This window comes from Podarcis raffonei, chromosome 2, assembly GCF_027172205.1.
Source record: "Podarcis raffonei isolate rPodRaf1 chromosome 2, rPodRaf1.pri, whole genome shotgun sequence".
In the NCBI taxonomy this organism is placed as follows: Eukaryota; Metazoa; Chordata; class Lepidosauria; order Squamata; family Lacertidae; genus Podarcis; species Podarcis raffonei.
Genome location: NC_070603.1, coordinates 103,469,159 through 103,483,764, shown reverse-complemented (window position 1 = coordinate 103,483,764; position 14,606 = coordinate 103,469,159). Strand labels below are relative to the sequence as shown.

The following is a 14,606-nucleotide window of genomic DNA, read 5'->3' as shown; positions in this document are numbered from 1 at the left end:
GGGTATCAGGCTCTCCTTAGCATAGATCACCACTCCTCTTTTCTTTACTTTGTCAGACGAAATAAATTCTTGGCCTAATCTTTTATTTACCAAAACCTTCCTGTGGAGCCTGGTCACATGGGTTTCTTGTAGGCAAATAATGTCCAATTGTTCTTTCTTCAATATGTGAAATAACCTCCTTCTTTTCTCCGGGGAATTTCCGCCATTTATATTCCAACTGAGTAGCCGCAGAGACATCCTGAACTATTCTGCTACGCCTAGAGCGGTGTATCTTCTTTCTCCTCTGGTTCCGAAGGTGCAGGTATTGCTCCACCTGGGTTGGGTATAGGCCAATTAGCTGCTGCTTCTTTTTGGAGGTCTTCTCCGTGGTCGTGCTGGAACTTTTGTAAGTCCTCTGGTGATCTTATTTTAACCTTCTTCTGTTTGTAAGTGAATGATAGCCCTTGTGGGAACTCCCACCTATAAGGAATTGTGTTGAGTCTCAGTAACTTAGCCAAATCTGAGTAGGTGGCTCTCAAGTCCAGTAACTGTTTAGGAATATCTCGATAAATTTCCACCCTTTTCTCTTGTATCACAATTGAGTTTTTGAAATGTAGGCCTAGTATTTTGTCTCTCTCCTCCCTTGATCTCAAAGCTATTAAGCAGTCTCTAGATCTATCTTTTCTTACTAATCTTCCCAACCGAAAAGCCGATACAATTTTAAAATCAATTTCTTCTTTTAAGTCCCAGAACTTTGTAAACTCTGTTGTCAAAAGTCCTTTCAAATCTTCTTGTTCAATTTCTGGGACTGCCCTTAGTCTAAGGTTGGTCTCGCGATTTTTCAATTCCACCAACGAGAGATAGGTTTGTTGGTCCCCTATCTGTTTATGAAGAGGCTTGACTTCCGCTTTAACTTCCTCGACTTCTTTTTTAGCTGATGTTGCAATTTGAACGGCTTCCCCTGCCAGTTTACGATTCTCTTCTGTTGCTCCTTGCAATTTTTCAATTGCTTGAGTATGTTGGGAGACCTGATCTGTCAATTTCTGAATCGAGGATGTTGCTTGGTCAATTTTTGTTGATTGGTTATCAATTTTTTGATTTATTGCTGACAGTTGTTCCAAAACTTGTTTCAGTACTGCCTCCGCTCCTCCTGCTGCCATATCTTCCTCTTCAGATTTTTCAGGCTTTTCGGTTTCTACTTTTTGTGTCGCAAGCACAGCTGGAACTGATAATCTACGTCCCTGAGTTAAAGTTGTTTGCAAAAGCTGTGCTTGCTTTTTTGCTTTCTCTTTCTCCTTAGCTTCCTTAGCTTTGGCTGCTCTTGTCTTTCCTGTGCCACTCATCAGTCAACGTTCAAGGTCAAGTGTTGTAATCCCATGGGAAAGGCAAGTCCAGAATTAAAAACAGTCTATTGAGAGAAGGTAAACAAAAAAAAACTTTCCCAGGCCTCTGTATTCCCAATGTCCTCTAGGGGGAGTGCCACCAAAGTTTTAGTAAGAAGAAGGTAACTTTCCACAATTAAAGTCTCTTTGTTCCAACTTTAAAAACAATTTTAAAAGCAAATTAGTTCCAGCACGCTAAAAAAAAAAAGTCCTGCAGAGCCCTTTTCAACATATAACAAAGTTCCAGCAAGGTGCCTGCAATTGTATCCACTTCAGCTAGATGAGCTCAAAAGTTACAAAAGTATCTGGAAGCTTGCAACAGTTCCGCAGTTTAAACAACTTTACCCGGCCACCCGGGAATTTGGGGTTAGAGTCTTCCCTTGCCCTTGGGGTGTCCGCTCCAGGTCAATTTTATGCTGTATTTATTCTTTAAAAATAAAATTCAAATGTGCACGAAAGTCCCGATTTAAAGCTTCAAAGCTTCCCTGTTCACAGCGCTTTCCGCTCTTTAGACCGTCTGCTTTGATCTTGAAAGCAGTGTCGGAAGACGGACTTCCTCTTTCTCGTCTCCCGTTTTTAGCCAAATTTTCCGATTTAGTTTGTAAAGTCTTAGGTCCTTACTCACGGGTTTGATGTTTCAGCCCGATGTTTCTTGGAAGAAAGGTCAGCGCTCATCCGTGACAGCCGCGCGGCTTCGCCTCCGCAGAAAGAGCGATGAACCCACAGCACCGCTCCCCCTCCTTCACTCCGGAGCCCCTTACGGGGTTCCTTTTGTGATTTCGGGGTCGCTCCAGGTGCCCGCCGGGTCCCACGGCCACGGACTCACTCTGCCCGTGGTTTATCTTGATGGGTTGCCGCTGCGCCGTCGCGAGCAACCCTTTTCTGCGGTGCCCCTCTTCAGAGCTCGAAGAGGTCCGCCATCACGGTTTTGCGCCGCCTCCGGAAGTCTCATTTTATTTTATTTTTTAATGCACCCTGCCTACAATGGCTTCTGCATCACATAATAAATAGAGGCCCAACTCTTTCGAGCACCTGAAACCAGGCCTTTTCCATCCTTGAAAACATTTTTCTCAGAGCCTTTTTAGCAAATGCACCCAGTGAAAACTTTTATATATCAACTGTGAGATGCAATCAGACCTCAGGGGCTTCCACAAAAGCCTTTCAATCTTTTTTACAGATGTTTTCCTTCACTGCTTTAACATTTATTTAGATTTACAGTCCATGCGATCTCAAAGGACTACGGATGGGTAGCAGAATTTTTACTTGGGGAAAAAAAGAGACAGGCTTCTTGTTCAGTCTCCTGTCATAGACATGTTTTAGCTCGATTTTTAAAAGTCTGCAGAACCTGATCTAGTTAGAAGAACAAGCCATCTCAAGACTGTTGTCCTTGTGAGAGACTTTTAAAAGTCTGATTGATCAGGAAGTGAAACTGATCATCTTGAAAGACTTTGGGTGCAATCCAGCCAAAGCATCTTCAAGTCCCATTGATTTCTGCAGGAGAGTTAAGCACACAATTAAATTCTCCTGTTTCAATCAATGGGACTTCAAAGTGCTAAGCCATGGCTGGATTGCTGCTATTATGTTCTTGAGCACAGAATGACATGCGACAAGCTTGGAACACTCATACAGTTCTTCCCATTTAGTCAATCAATCATTCCTATTGCCCAAGCAATATTATTATTATTCTGTTTATTTTGCTCTGTTCCTCTTTGAATACTAGACCACATGTGGCATTCCAAAATCAACCTGTTTGTGTCTTTTGTACAAATGCATTTCTGGAAGCTGTAACTGACTTGGTAGCCCTAATCTCAGTGGTGATCTTCCTGGGACATTGCACATTTTGTGCATTAAACATTATGTTCCCTTGCCCCATATGCTATTGATTTTCTTTTATTGTTGTTCTGCCGTTTACCTGGCTTTCAGTAACACATCGAATCCCTGATGCAACTGTGTGCAATGCTGCCATATCCCTCACACTGAAGATATAAATGACTGCTTACAATTGATGCCATTCATTCCAATTACAAGCCCTTAAGGTTAATAAAGTCTGAAGTATTCACAGGAGAAAATTTACTAAGGTATCCAAATGAAGGGTGTCTGTTGCTGTTTTTTTATAATGAAAGTAGTTTCCTACTGAACAGAAATAAATCATCTGTTTCTCATTACATGCCACAACTTAGTTTGTTGCAGCTGTTCTTGTTGCTCCAATTTTCCTTCCTGCGGATTCCACTTCATAATTGGAATGCTATTTAAGTTTAAAGAAGGGGATTGCAGGCCCACGAGTAATAGATATAAACAATCCATGCATTTGCCAGACCGGAAAGACTTAACCAGCTACACTGTACAGGAGTCAGTGCAACATCTAGAATGTTCCACGTCTTCCATTAATGACGAGGGTGAAGGAGCAGACGATACACTTTTCAATGCTGAAGATGTTATAAAACCAAAAGGGACTGCAGACTATTTAAGGGCTGAGGCTTTTTGTTTCATTGTTCAGGTACTAACATGGATAGTAGTGCGGACAGCAGCAAAATGAAATTCATCGAGAAAATGTAAAGCTTTTCAGTGGTATAAAACCGATACAAAAAGAACTGGTATAAAACTTAGAATAACTAAGTGGTACAATGAGTCCATAAGTGGCTGTGTAGGCCAGTTCTGGATCCACACGTCCTTCCACAGTGGGGACATTGGTTTCCAGGTGGGAGTTGAACACGGTGTGGATTTGCAAAACGTGCCTTCCTCTTAGCACGTTTCTCCCTTGCGTCCTGAGTTTGAGTGTCTTCAAAGCCCATGGCACCTTTGGTAAAGGCTGTTCTCCAACTGGAGCGCTCGCATGAGTGTTTCCCAGTTGTCAGTGTATAAACTACATTTTTTTTAGATGGGCAGAATTGAACTTACACAATAACTTCTCAAGCTCATCGAAAAAATCTGGGAAAGAGAAGAGATCCCAGCAGACTTTAAAGGTAAAGGTAAAGGTACCCCTGCCCATACGGGCCAGTCTTGACAGACTCTAGGGTTGTGCGCCCATCTCACTCTATAGGCCGGGGGCCAGCGCTGTCCGCAGACACTTCCGGGTCACGTGGCCAGCGTGACAAGCTGCATCTGGCGAGCCAGCGCAGTACACGGAACGCCGTTTACCTTCCCGCTAGTAAGCGGTCCCTATTTATCTACTTGCACCCGGGGGTGCTTTCGAACTGCTAGGTTGGCAGGCGCTGGGACCGAGCAACGGGAGCTCACCCCGCCACGGGATTCGAACCGCCGACCTTTCGATCGGCAAGTCCTAGGCGCTGAGGCTTTAACCCACAGCGCCACCCGCGTCCCCAGCAGACTTTAGGGATGCCCAAATTATCAATCTCTTTAAAAAATGTGGCAGAACTGATTGCGGAAACTATCGAGGCATCTCTCTATTAGCTGCGGCAGGCAAAATTCTTGCAAGAATCGCAACAACAGTAAGTGTTGGTCTCCACTGTCTATCCTCCTATTTATGCCACAGGAGTCAGTGATGGCATTGTTAAAAACAGCCAATCCATATCTACTTGTAGAGATGCAACTCTGAGTTTCGCCACATCCCTCAGAAGATACACAATCACCTTGACACCATGCTTGAAACTACAAAGAACAAGGCTTAGGGATAAGGGCCATCTTGTTTCACCTGTGTTCCCCCACTACTGGATGCTGTCTCCGTCCCCATCACCCAGTGGCGGACCTACATGGGGGGGAGCTGAAGCTTGAACGGTCAAGGGAGCCCCACTGCAACCAGCAATGACGTCTGGGTAACTACTGTTATCTTCTTCAATGAGATTGCTCCACAGCAGATCACCACACCTTTACAACGTCTGTCCTACTGCCTGTCAAACTTTGGAATTGTTGAAATCTATATGAAAAATTAATCAGTTTGAGTCTTGCCACTCAGATTAGGTCTACTAGATACAAAGATTTTAAGCAATGTGAAATAAATTTGCCTCTGGGGCCCCTCCAGGATTAGGGACCCTGAAGCTTAAAATTCATTAGTTTCATAGTAGATCAGCCCCTGTCCTCACCCATGAATATCAGCTTATAATGTGTACCCCTGCCACAGGTGAGCTGTGCAAGGATTCTTGTGATTCAGTTAGGGTAACCAAACAGAAGAGAGGGGATAGTACATAAGATACAGTATGGTGGTGGCGTGTTTTCTGTAGAATACCACGTATGATTAACCTATGGCCATTGTTCAACATGGCAAGCTCACCTGTCGAGAAAGTCTGAAGTGGGGTAAGTGGGAACAAACAGCAAAGTAATCAAGAACTGAAAACAAAAATATATTCTGGCATCTGCTAAGATTTGAAAATGGCTCTGCTAATTCGGAGGGAAATTCCCAGGTTTAAAAAATCCTATTTATGTACGCCCATGTCTTGTTAGCCCAAAAACGGAAAACGAGCGAGGTCCCAACCAAAGAAGAATGGCAACTTAAACTAATATGGAATATGCACAGCTTGCAGACTTAACATATAGAATAAGAGAAGAAGAAGAATGCACGTTTAAAGAAGACTGGAAAATGTTTACTGAATATATGGGTAAAAATTACGTTCCTTTAAAAATGCTGGTAGCATTAGGATAAATTAGGTTTTGATGGATGTAACAATGGATTATTGAATGGTTTAGTTCATGTAAAATATGCAGGGATGTATGGTATTTAAAATCAACCACTGAAGGAGAAGAAGGGAAGTCATTGATTTAAGGATGTTTAAATGAAATGTAATTTAGAAAATTTAATAAAAATTATATATGTCCACTGCATCTACCTCTTCCAGTCCAAATAACTTTATTGCACTAGCCATTGGCCACAACAAATCTGAATCAAAAATAAACATCTACCACTTAGTTTTCATTTTGGCTCCAAAAGTTAGAAAGCAATTGGTTTTATTCTCAAATCCAATAAAATAAGGATTATTCAATGCATTTCCACACAAACTCCTTTTCCTATGGGGATAATGATTCTCAGTGCTTTACTTTTATGGTGAATCTGTTATCAAAAGCTGTATTGTCACATAATAGAAAGGGTCAGGATAATATTGTTCGCTACTAGAAAAGGCTATTTGAGAGACATTGGGTTAAAAAAAATATCCATGTTTTAGTATCGGGGGGAACGGGAATCATACCTTTAAAAGGAGGGCATTGAAAATGATGGGTGTAGATGGGACATTCAGTTTGCAATGTGATTCACAGTGATGTCACAGGCACTGTCCAAAAGGTACCTGCAATTGTAGTGCACATGCCATTTCCATAGCAATACACTACAGGTGGACATTTGGCAAGCATCACAGTTTTTCCAACACCTGCCCGTAGCTGTTAAAAGGCTGTCCAACAGCAATCTTCTGACAACAGAAGTGCTTCCTAGGAAGTCATCTGGGTCAATTACTTTTCCCTCTGGGAAAGTTCCAGTGCCTACAAAGGTTATAACTGTGTACCCTCTCTGACATAAGGCACATTTCTTATTTCCCCAGTCCCTTCTTCTGTTTGGAGTACCCTGAGGTACATTTCATCCGCATTTAGTCTGGAAGGCCTCAGTATGCACTGCCAGAGCTCTAAACACTGTTATTAATTTTAATTCCCACAATTATGCAAAAAAGTCAGCATAGAAGTCAGCATTCTGAATTAACAAAATATTTTAAAATTCTGAAAACACCCATTCTCAACGTATTCTTTAGAACACCTGCGCAGAATATCAAACATATGTGGCATCTTGAGATTGCATTATTAGAATTATTAACACCAGACACTCAACTCTACATATTACCTTCCTTAATTTGTTTTCATAGCTGTGTCTTGCTGTAAACTTGAGACTTACCAAAACAAAATATCTTCTCACCTTATTGCTTAGAACTGCTGAAAGTCTAACGTTAGAGTAATTTACATTTAACACCTACATTGATCAGCTAAATAAGACATATTGGCTTGGCGGCGGGTGGGGGGAAGTTCAATACATCTCTGCAGTACTTTTAGTGCCATAGAGAAGGCTGCACACAGAAGTTTAATATGTACAGTGGTACCTCTGGTTACGAACTTTATTCATTCCGGAGGTCCATTCTTAACCTGAAACCATTCTTAACCTGAAGCACCACTTTAGCTAATGGGGCCTCCCGCTGCCACCACGCCGCCACCACGCAATTTCTGTTCTCACCCTGAGGTAAAGTTCTTAACCTGAGGTACTACTTCCGAGTTAGCGGAGTCTGTAACCCAAAGTGTCTGTACCCCAAGGTGTTTGTAAGCTGAGGTACCACTGTATAACATAATTTAGGATGGCTAGTTGTGTCACTATACTGTACAAAGCCAGTGAAGTTATTCTATATTTATACTATGTTTGATACCACTGATTGAGAAATAGTCATAGATACAGAAATTCGGCTGTATCAAAACCATACTCTCAAAAATGGCATTTTGTATTGATACCAGTATAAAATCGTGTTTTGTAAACATTAGTACATTGTGATTCATTTTCAAATGTCTGTAATCCTCACAAACGACCAATGTCATACTGCAAAAGGGATATAAAGTAGATTTTAACAAGGTACTATGTGGCTTGAAATGTGAGTATGTAGCTGATTGTTAGAATGCAAAATTCACCTAATACCTTTTTCATATCTATTCCGTCATTGGATACCTGTGCACATGAACAAAATACAAATACCAGATTTGTGCACAGATTATCTAACTCAGCGACAGTAGCCATAGGTCTTTCCAATGTCCATAGGCATTTTTTTGGGGTGGGGGGGTTCGGAAAATGAATGCTCAATTTTTTTAGACCAAACAATAATTAGGAAATGGTAGAAAACTAATAAAACTTGAGGGCCAGTTTCAGTAGTAATTCCTGTAATTCAAATAATACCAAGTTCAAGCAAAGTATATGCTCCCTGACATTTTATTTATTTATTTATTTATTTATTTATTTATTTAATTCTTAAAGACCTTGAAAAAAGTTGTCATGTGTGTAAGTTAGTCCTGGGCCCATTGTGGTTCAACGTCTTTATAAACGACTTGTATGAAGGAATCGAGGGGATGCTCACCAAATTTGCAGATGACATCAAACTGGGAGGGATAGCTCTCCAGGATGCAAGCCTGGGCAGTGTTTATGGAGGTCCTGGGCTGCCCAGACAACAAGCCTCACTGATGTGGTCCAAAGGAAAGCAGACCAATATGCTCTGGTTATCTCCCGCTTGGACTACTGCAATGCGCTCTACGTGGGGCTACCTTTGAAGGTGACCCGGAAACTACAACTAATCCAGAATGCGGCAGCTAGACTGGTGATTGGGAGCAGCCGCCGAGACCATATAACACCGGTCTTGAAAGACCTACATTGGCTCCCAGTCCGTTTCCGAGCACAATTCAAAGTGTTGGTGCTGACCTTTAAAGCCCTAAACGGCCTCAGTCCAGTATATCTGAAGGAGCGTCTCCTCCCCCATCGTTCTGCCCGGACACTGAGGTCCAGCTCCGAGGGCCTTCTGGCAGTTCCCTCACTGCGAGAGGCCAAGTTACAGGGAACCAGGCAGAAGGCCTTCTCGGTAGTGGCGCCCGCCCTGTGGAACACCCTCCCATCAGATGTCAAAGCGATAAACATCTACCTGACATTCAGAAGACATCTGAAGGCAGCCCTGTTCAGGGAAGTTTTTAATATGTGACATTTTAGTGTATCTTTCATCTTTGTTGGAAGCCGCCCAGAGTGGCTGGGGAAACCCAGCCAGATGGGCGGGGTACAAATAATAAATTATTATTATATTATTATTATTATGTTTGGTGTCTGTAGGAGTTGCTGGAAGGAGGCATACAAGGCGCCATCCAACCATTTTAGGGACTAAAATGTGGGGTTTACTCATTAGCCCTTTCTTCCCCACAAGGCAATGGAGGTCTAGGATCAGAGTATTTCCTTCTCCTGGGTGGGCTACCTTTCCAAGTTTACGAGTCCCACCTACCCCTCACTTCCCACTACAGAAAAAACCACCTTCTTGACCACTGGACCCACTGTTGGTCTCGTCTGCTCCATCTGCTGGAGCCTGCAGGGGAAATCCCTAACTCACCGAAGGTTTGAGACCCACTGACTACCCTCACCTGGTTTAGCAAGCCAGTTGAAGCTGTTCCCGGAGTGTAGCCACTGTTGCATGCTGACAGCTTCTAGGAGCCAACAGGTGAGGGCTAAGTGAAAGGTGGAGGCCCAAAGTGGACAAACTACTGCAGAAGAAGCACAATGTGTCCCCCGCCAGAGGTACTCCCCCTCCCCTAACACCCTACATACCCTGAACTATTACTACCCATACATTTAATATGGTGATCAGATAGGTTCTGATTCGGAATATTATTTTCCCTAACACATTGTGACGTTTGGCTTCATATCTGATGGCATCCTTGCAGAATGGATGTATCAGGGTGGTCATTAGCCCCAGCCAGGATGACTAAAGGTCAAGCAGGAGTCATCCAGTGTGGCATTCGTACGGAGCCCCGGTCATCTCACGGACTATTGACCCGTACACCACTATCCGCTGCCACCAACCAGGTCCTCTCCAGTAAATCGCTTAGTTTCAGTCAGGTTCTTAAGTTAACAATGAAGATTGTATTTTATTGCAAACACAGATAAACTTTAAATGCATTTGAAATGCTGTTACCCTTTACCCTCTTAGTCTTATTTTATTCTGTCTCCAACTCTTCTACCTCCCCTCACACAAGAACCCACTGCACTAACTTTCTCTCTATTTCCATCTGTCTGCCAACTGCTTTCCCAACTGCCTTTTCCCAACCAACCAACTAACTAACTAAACCTCGGCTAAGCCCTTTTATAAACAGGTAGGCTCCGCCTCTGGCTTTTCTATTGGTCTACCTATTAACTCTTTCTCTGTACAGATATTTTCAAACAAATAGGCAAATGCCACATCCAGTAACATCTGGAGGGCATCCCTGGATGAAGGTGGTCAATCATGCAGTTGACTCCAGCATCAGCACACTCCTGGCTTGATGAAAAATATGGCAGCCCTGGAACAAATTAAAAGCATTGGACCCAATCATGTTCTGCTGCAAACCCAGTTGACTGTGATTACACTAGCTGGCAAGAAAAGCAGATGAATCAAACCTCAGCTTTGATATTCTCAGCTGTATGGCTTTATTGGCTAACACAATAGAGATTCAAGATAATTTTGTCCTCAGGTGAAAAGCTTTTTACACCATCACAAAATAGCACCTTTTTTTTTTTAACTGAACACTTCAGAGGAGCTTCCTTGCAACACTGACTATTTCCCCCCACAGGGAAATCTCAGTCTTGACAACAGAGTATTTTATTGCAGAACAGAACTGGCTCTTAATCTTTCATTCTTATAGGCAACAGGCTTTGTGGCTTGTTTGCGAGTGGGAGTGCTTCCCTTAAACATTCACAAGGTGAACAGCATCACACAGCAATTAATGTTTACTTTGCAGAAGACAAATGAAGAAGTTTGGGAATAAATCATAGAAATGTGCGATTTAATATTTAGTTGTTTTCATAAGAGAAGGCAGTAGGTTCAGAAAAGAATAATAGGTTTTTCCCCCCCAATCCTGTCTAGCAGTGTACTTCAGCCAGATCCTTCATATGAAATCTAACACACACACACACACACACACACACACACACACACACACTTCTTCACCCAAAGCAAATTGCTCCGGAATCAATTTGGCAAATAGGATTCTAAAGCATCTGTGCCCAAAGGCACAATCAAAAAAGTTATTTCTGCCTCTTATAAAGGAGAGGAAAGCTCCCAAGCAATAATTTCATGATATGCATAAACCCATTGCATCAAAAGTGCTCCTTTCTATCAGAAAAAGAACAACCTTTCAATATTTCTGCTTTCTTGGCTTAGGAATATTGTGCCACTGTGTACTTCAAACAATTTCAATATAGACTATCACGTACAGGTGGTATATAAATAACGACAGCTACTTTCAATATATTATCCTAATTCTGAAACTTCAGTGCTGACCCCACCTTATTTGTTGAAGCCCCTTACCTTAGTTTCACCTTTCAGGAAAGGTCAGTGATTAGCACCCTGAGACTTCAGTCCCATGCACACTTATTTCAAAGCTCTGCTGAGATCAGTGAAACTTAATACATGCAGTTCACATTTGTTCTCTTTACATTGGTCAAACCCTCCATTAATAAGCACTGGAAATCTTATAGCAAGAATGGGGAACATGTGGTCCTCCAAAAGTCAGTTCCTATCATCCCTAGCCAATATGCTCCGTGGTCAAGGATGAATGGAGCTTCAGCCTGACAACAAATGCTCCATTTATGTTGTGGCCAATGGAGGTTGGAGACAATGCTGCACACTAGCTAAAGGCTTGAGGTTCTTTACACAGCGGGAAAAAAATGCTCAGAGGATAACCATGGTAAAATATCACCACAAAGGGATGGCCATTGGATTAGATCCAGTCCCAGTTAGGTCCTATTGAAATCAACTTTGTTGAGAAGTTTGTTATGACTAACCAAGCCCTATTAATTTCAGGGAGAATTAAGAGTGACCAGGTTGGTCTCGATCCAGCCCAATTTCTTTAGTGCTGTGCCAAAAATGCAAAAAAAAAAAAAAAAAGGAATTCCATCATAAATCAGCTTCATGTTTCATATATATCAACATGGCATCTCCTCAGCTCAGGTTGCTGGATATATTGCCTGAAATTGCTCCCTTAGTTGCAAAATACTAGTCAGCTTCTGGGTGACAGGAATGTTTAAACAAAAACTTCTGCTTTCTCCTCCTAGTTTTATCTCATTTTTATGACATGTTGAGGATGAATGTGTCATCCTCCTCCTAAGATATTTTTGTGCCAGCTAATTTCTTCTTGTAGGATGATTGGTATTCTATAGCATACTGATTAGGGTGCATATATATATATAAGAGTCATGTATATGTCATTCTCCTTTATTACTAACTTTCATTTAATTTCCGTTTTATGTAAGATTGTTAAGGAAAATCAATAAAAACCTAAGATCACTCAGCTTTGGGGGAAAATATTGATGTACAAACCTAAACATCGTGAGAGTGAAAAGTTATAATGAGTTAGGATTGGGTTTTTTGGTTATTACCCTATTTCCCTGCAACAGTTCCTCTATGATGTTTTAAAATACATCTTTGCAGCTACGAGGATGAGACAATTAATGGGGGTGGGGCAGGGATGCAAGGTTGAATCTTAGTATGGAGCTTTATCAGGCAGTTAGTTCAGTGTAGTAACAAGCAAAGCCAATCACCAGAGCAGAAATCTACTGCACAAACCCTCAAATCCAGACCTAAGAATGGTTCTGTCCAAAGATCTGCTGAGTCACAGTCAGGTGACTCACAACCAACTGTCCAACTGGACTCTGCCTGCATAAAAACTTGAGTCATTTTCGAATCTGAGCCTGACAGGCCAAGAGCTATGTACAGCAAGATACTGTTGCCCGATATTTGACAGATCCAGAATCATTCTGCTCTGCTCTTAGAGGTTGTCACATTCCTCTGCCAGCTGCTGGAGTGCCCAGCATGACATGAGACAACTGAGCTGTCAGATGCAATAGCTAACACTATAGAGTCAAATTAGACAATGCTTTCTCTTACTGCTCCCCGTTGAGGAGCAAACATATGTCTCCCACCACCAGCCCGCCCAACTTCCAACGCCATTGGCAGTTCAAGCATAAGAGGGACTTAAGATGGGGCGTGCATGACCCAACATTAGTAGGCTTAGTATAAAATGTATAATTGGAGAGATTAACCATGTTAAATGGGTGCATTGGACTGCCTGTGTGTGGGCACCATTAAAATGTTACATTCCTGCATGGTGGGATCAGAAATGGGGCAGGTGTGCTGGCTTGTGAGGAAGCATAAGGTGTGCTCTTGCTTTCATTCCTGACTACATTATTCATCCAAGCTGGCCCATAGTACAGACCCAACGCACAGACAAATCTGTATTCAGGCTGTGTTCAAAAACACAGCATCACACACTCAGAAGCCAGTCCTCTTGTAAGCACTACAGCAACATGGCTTCCTGGCACCAAGTTGCCCTCAGTATTATTATATAATTATTATATAATTGTTCTGTTTGATTTGTGCTGTATTTGTGATGTTCTGTTATGTCATTGTTATTTACTGTTTATAAGCCGCTTTGAGATTCTTCTGAATGAAAAGTGGCACAGAAATATAATAAATCCAATCAAATTACTACTGCTCAGTCACCGGTTAGGTCAAGTACCTAAATGTGCCCATTAGAAAGCCTATTAAATCATGTGTTTGCAAGGGTTAAATGAAGAGGGCACAGTCCATTTGAGTCCTAAAATGTGTCCTTGCCTTTGTCCTTCAGGTGCATGTGAAAACTGTGCCACAAAGCATTTGCCTGCTTAGGAATGTGCAGCCTTGGTGCAGTTTGTTGGTACAAAGCATTAAGTCTATTACAAGGGTTTTTATAATGTCTTCAGTCCTCTTGAAGTATCACCCAGCCGTTCTTCCGTCAGGCCTCAAATGATGCAATTCATCAGCCAGTTACTGATGGGGCTTTGAGGAAAGTCCAATTCTGAAATATATATGGGAGTGTGAATCTTTCGTTAGGTAATATAAATAAATCTAGTCTCAGAAGTGCTGCCTTCTTAATCATCTTTAAAACACAATAGGGCTGTCACTGCAGCCCATGACTCTGATTTTCTCTGCTGGAAATATGGCAAGGAGAAGCAGCCATTTCCTCGAAAAGAATGTGAAATGTGGAGGAGAAGGAAGAGCAGACTTATTTTGGGAGCAGAAGCAATGTTTACACATGCACTGGCAGATTCCTCTTCCGTTTACTAATCGGGAGCAAATCACCCACCCAAACAAAACACAAAAAGTCTTATCAGTGGAGAACAAAATGAGATAGTTATTTAACCTATATTCATTTTAAGAAAACCATTTTCAGGGTGATTTACAAAAACTAAATACACACAGACACAATCTATAAATTAATCAACAACAATGCCCAAGCAAATAAAAAGTCAGAAACTCTGTGCATCCATTCAGTTGGATGCACATACAGCTGGGGACAAGCCACCACGATCCTGCTTTTACACATTCACTTCACATGGTTTTACTATGTGAGTACAGTTCAAGTTTACAGAATCAAGTATCAAACACAGAAGCCCTGACGTAGAAGTATCTCAGAATGCAACCAGCTCTCTTTTCACCTTAGCACCTCTCACATATTAACGCAACATGGATTCGACGCAACGTCAAAGACTTCATCTGGCACACCATGGTA

At 42.0% G+C, this 14,606-nt stretch overlaps 1 protein-coding gene across 1 annotated transcript in view; it reads right to left on the bottom strand.

Annotated features, from left to right (window-relative positions):
- FHIT (fragile histidine triad diadenosine triphosphatase) overlaps positions 1 to 14,606 on the bottom strand; it is a 1,046,044-nt gene that overhangs the window by 813,196 nt on the left and 218,242 nt on the right. The gene's annotated exons all lie outside the window — the stretch shown is intronic.